General features: G+C 40.2%; 1 long non-coding RNA gene across 1 annotated transcript; it reads right to left on the reverse strand.

Moving 5' to 3' along the window:
* Positions 1–1,791: 1,791 nt before the first annotated feature.
* LOC311063761 lies at positions 1,792–2,840 on the reverse strand. Its single transcript, XR_014602645.1, has 4 exons — positions 2,786–2,840; positions 2,484–2,554; positions 2,063–2,238; positions 1,792–1,860 (listed from the first exon to the last, which is right to left on the reverse strand). It is a non-coding gene; the product is annotated as an uncharacterized lncRNA (long non-coding RNA).
* Between the last annotated feature and the right edge of the window lie 2,577 nt (positions 2,841–5,417).

A 5,417-nucleotide genomic window follows, 5' to 3' on the forward strand; every position in this document is an offset into this window, starting at 1 on the left:
GTGTTTGCATTTGAATAATCTAGGTAGCTACCTCAAAGGTTTGACTGTATTGGGTAACACTTCCTGTACCCTGCTAATAAACAACACATTACCTTTAACTGTCAGTGAATGTACCATTCGGAGATACTGACCCGGACAACATTTTAAATTCAAGGGAATAGAACTTTACAGAAGGGTTTTTTTTCTCTCTCTTTTTTTTACACAAATGAATTCCCTTTTAAATTCAAATAAAATATTTTAAAAATGAAATGAAAATAAATGACAAACAAATATATGACAAGGCTTAAAAACCTTTTAGAATGAACTTAAACCACAATAGGCCTACCCAAATACTCATGCATGTGCAAAAACAAACTGGTTTTTCCCCAAATAAAACACTTGACCAAAACTAAATGATATATACCTAGAAAAAAAAATATATATATACACACACACACACACACACACACACACACAGGAGTCATGTATCAAAATTGCAACAAATCAAGTAGTTAAAAAATAAAAAAGATCTGTTCCCCATCACTCTCCCTGACTTTTACTTCACCTTTCTTTAACCCTCATTTAATTAAAGCTGCAAAAATAACACTTTAACCATGAACTTAACCCATAATAACCGTGAACTTGACAGTAACTTTAAACCATTAACACACTGTGGGCCCACACACCCACGCACATCCACCCCACGTTGCAGGCCTGCGAGACGTTCCGGCGATGCGGTGATTCTGGTCCTCAGTAACTCCAACAGATAGTTCTTTGTTGACACAGTACTTGCAGAGTCTTCAAACAGTACTTGCAATGGAAAACATTTCTCTGATACAGTACTTGCAATGGAAAACATTTCAAACGGCAACAGAGCTGGACTCTCTGTCCAGAACAGTCTTTTCCAAGCAGATGTCTCGATAATGGCGTAGTTCTCCGGCCAGTTGACCACACGCTCCGCTGGCAAACACTGACACACTTGTACCCAACAATGTACTGAGGCCTTTTTACATTTCTTATTTCTCCAAATACATTCTTCTCAGTCCTTCCTCTCTCTACCTTCTTCCGCTCTCTCCCACGGGCAATTGTTACTCTGGAACCCCTCGCATCCAATCCACTGCACCCACTCATACAACATAAAACCACTCCGTAGTCTTTGCTTAGTTAACGTTTTATATTAAATATGAAAACCAAATACCTTAGACCTGTTTGACTCCTTATCAAAACCTAATATGAATAGATAACTCTGCTAACCACTTTAAAAATAAAATACATCACTTTCAAGTTTACTGGCATTAGTTTGGTTTTTCTCTCTCTTAATTACTATATTAATACGTCTGAAACTAATTTATGTTAACCCTTTACTCTCCTCATTGATCACATTATTACAGCATGTGAAAGAAGACACTGAAACAGCCAGTCCTGGTTGGTGGAGTTCAGAGTAGCTTGATACCAGGAGTGGCAAAGATCAGTGACACGGCTCATTTCTAATTCAGTAAGATCTGCTTTCTTGAGCTACAACAGGGACACATCACAAAAGGGGACCAAATTTATTTAGGTAGAAAGTTGACTCCAGGAGGCATTCCACAAAAAGGGCAAAAGTTGAATTTCAAATAGTCAACATTTGGAGTACATCAGAGGGACACACAAAGCTTGTTAAAATTTGCCAACACTGACCAACTCACTTATCCGTTTGATGCATGTGATGACAAACATGGTGTAAAACTCTGTGTAAGACATGCTAAATTGTAACCGTTACCCACCAAACCAATAGTTTCACGATGGTCAAGATCAGCAACATCCACTAGGGTCAGAGCTGCTGCTGCAGTTTCGGTTCCACCCCTGGTCAACAGTGTCACGACAGCGAAACTGAGTGTGAGACTAGCAGAATGTCAAAATGTAAATGCAAAAACAAAGGGGAGATGGCAGTGCCCCATTTAATGGCAGTATATGGCATGAACACTAGGCACAAAACGACAGGATACTGGATATAGTTTCATTAAGTAGGGTGCAAATACCGTCATACAAAATAGGATACCAGGTAAACATCAAACATAGGAAGTGTGTGCGCCAATATACCAACCTTAATTAATACTGAAGCCAGTCTTCAGCTTCTGCATGGCAATTGACAAACATGTCGATTGACGTCTTCACCATTCATGTTGTCGGAACAACTGACATGAAGGTCCTGAGAATTCAGCTCCTCTTGGAACTGAAGGTGCTGGCAATTCCTCTCCACTTCTGGTCCTGGCTGCTTCCCTAGGCAGCCCAAATAAAAAAAGTAAAATCATAACTCATTTTCATGACTATTTCAAAATAAGTCCTTGCTTGTCCAGCTGGTCCCAAGCAAGCTGGTCGCAAGAAATATTTATCTGTAGATAACATTGTCAAATACAGTAATGACATTATTAATTTAAAGTGTGTTTGTGCAGTGTACATAAAGTACATGTGCCAACATGTACAAACACATCTTTTTATCTGAATCTATAGTCAAAACGTCTTACCATTCACCACACATACTGGCATGAAATGGAAGGACATCTATTGGGTATTCTCTCTGACAGATTGGGCAAACCTGCAAAACAAAGAAAGCAAAAGAGAATGATACAAAAACAGAGTCCGAGTTAATGAACCTCAGACATACGATATTGTCTAGCAATAGTAATATAATTCTATGATCCAAAATGAGTATATTGTGTGTTCCATAACAAAACAGCATGCCCATTTATAACTTTAAGCATCATATCATTATGAAGTGAAACTTATGATTACTTCCTATGGAATATAATGAATAAGCCTCGATTACCTCACAAGACTCTCCCATCTCTATGGAGTCTTCAATCTCAGCAGTAGGAAGGTCTGCGTTAGCTGTAGAACGGCGCACTGGCTCCTCAATAATCGTGCAGTCTTCGTCAGGAGATGCCTCGGATTTACTCTCCTAAAAAAAAAGACAGAGCTAGAGACAATCAAACACTCATTTGCACACAAAAGAGAAAAAATAACTTCAGAAATTAGAGGAAAGCTGTACAGCTTACGTTCAAAGAGCAAGCCCGCAGATGCAACGGCAACATCTACAAAGGCATAAGATTCCCACACGTCATGCAGTTTGCCTTCGGCATCTTAGTGGTGTACCCCCCAGGGGCCTGTAAAATCCGCCTCTCGCCATGACTGGCATGCTCTGGCCTGTGTAGCGTCCCCAACTCGCCACAACTTCCTCCACCGAGGGAGCTAGCTTCTTTGGCGCAGGTGGGTTGTTGGCCGGACTGGTGAGCCGTGGGTCATGGGTTCGACTCCGGCTCAGGGCGTTGCACTTCTCGGCCGTTACACCTGCCTGGACTGGAGGAATGGCCTGCCCCACTGTAAGAGCTGTCTGGAAGCTGCCTCTTGCCATGCTCTGGCCTGCCTGGACTGGAGGAATGTCCAGCACTTGTGAGCTGCCTCTGGCCATGACTGGCCTGCTCTGAACCCATGGCTAGATGAGATGGTCCCTGTAACTAGGGGGAGAAAATAAGATTTATATAAGGCACTGACAGTAGAGTATGAGGCACATGATATAAATCACAATATAGCAATATAGATCCTCAAATGTTGTTCTATCAAATGCAGCATTATAATTAAAAAGTACATGATGTTACACTATTTTGCTCAGCTGCTGATTAGGCTACTTCCCATAAAATACATAAATAAAAAACAGTCTGGTACATCATTAACAGTCTTAAGTAATGTAAAGTATACTTGATGTGAACATGCACGGTACATCATTAACAGACTTAATTTTATCCTTCAACTTCTTGTTTCTGCCCCAAAACGATTAGTTATACAGGTTTTGCAGCAATTTGTAGTAATTGTAGAAATATTAAACCTTAATGTCAAATGTTTAAGCATGTTCTAATCCAGGGGTCTTCAACAGGGGGTCCTCAAAGTAACTACAGGGGGGCCGTCAAATGTTCGTGATTGGATTTATTATCAGTTTTCATTAAGCACTTGAACCCTAGCATCCCTATTCTGAGGAGAACTTTAACCAAATATAGCCAATCTACAGTGAGCTTGTAGATCGGCTATTTTCGGCAGAGAGGTTTGGTGTGAAAAAGGATCAGACCAAGTACAGAGTGAAAGGTCAGGTGTACTAAGTATTGACAGTTTTAAAATACACATTAACATGAATCCAACATGATAGTGCAACATCTATGAAATCTATGAAAAAGTTTAACCTGCAACACAATTTTATGCAATATGTAGTGGGGGTCTCTTACTCCCTTCTTCATCTCTCTCTCTTAACTAGGGGGTCCTTGGCATTGAAAACGTTGAAGACCCCTGTTCTAATCATGTATACTTTAAAAACATTTTCCAAATTTTACACTTTTTTAGATTTTGGACAAAATAGTCCATTTTACATCGAGGTGCCCAGATGTCCCTAGTGCCCACCTATCCTGTTACCTTGCAGACCCTACAGTACAGTTCAGTTTTGAACCTGTCACAAAAAATATATATATATATTAAAATCCGCGGTTTATAAACAAAGACGAGCCCTCATACTGTTTAGGTTTGTCTTCTGTGATTTCAATGACAATAATGAGGTGCGGTGTCACGCTGACACCTGTAACCTGTAGAAATATGCTACCATATGCGTCACTCACAGCCAGGAAACACGCCCTAGTTACATCTTTCTACGGGTCACGTGTTTCAATATAACACCCACCCCACCAGAGGGTTTTTTATATTTCGATAATATAATCCAACTCTTATCTTAATCAACTTACACTTCGCTTGTAAAACAAGTATTTCCCTCATGTGAAGACAAATACCATGAATTTGAGGCTTAAACCCAACGTCGGCATGCCATCATCATCATCATCATCATCATCTGTTACGTGGCTAAGCAGAATGCTTCAACTTATTATAATTCAATAACATTAGATGATTTACAATGAGGGGATAATAACATAAATGTGTTACTTACAGATTCACGTTGTTAACCACTACTTCCAGCAGCATTCTTCATATTGTTTCTCAATCCCTGCCCCAAACTTCTGTCGTGTCCGCCATTACGCCCCCTTTGCTTTCTACTCTGCGCAGCCAGGTGCAGAGAATAGATATATGACTGTTTGATTGCCGGAGAAAATGTAACAGCACTTATGATTGGCTGAAAGGGAACCCGTCTCATTGGCTGATGAACCTGTCAATCAGAATCATGATTTTGATTGACAGATTTATCAGCCAATGACGACGTTTGTCTACGCCCACCGTCAGGTCAGTCTCAAAAAGATTTGTGCGTGCACAGAGGAGATCCACCACAGAGAAGCAGTGTGCAAATGCACACCAACCGATTTGTGTTTGTAAATTGAGTGTTTTGGAGATAAATAGAGAATTATATTTGTGAAGCAGAGCATCTGGAATGTGACTTTAGAATACAAACTGTGAATTTTAAACTGTGGATT

This window comes from Gymnoscopelus microlampas, assembly GCF_963454915.1.
Source record: "Gymnoscopelus microlampas genome assembly, chromosome: 16".
Taxonomy (NCBI): Eukaryota; Metazoa; Chordata; class Actinopteri; order Myctophiformes; family Myctophidae; genus Gymnoscopelus; species Gymnoscopelus microlampas.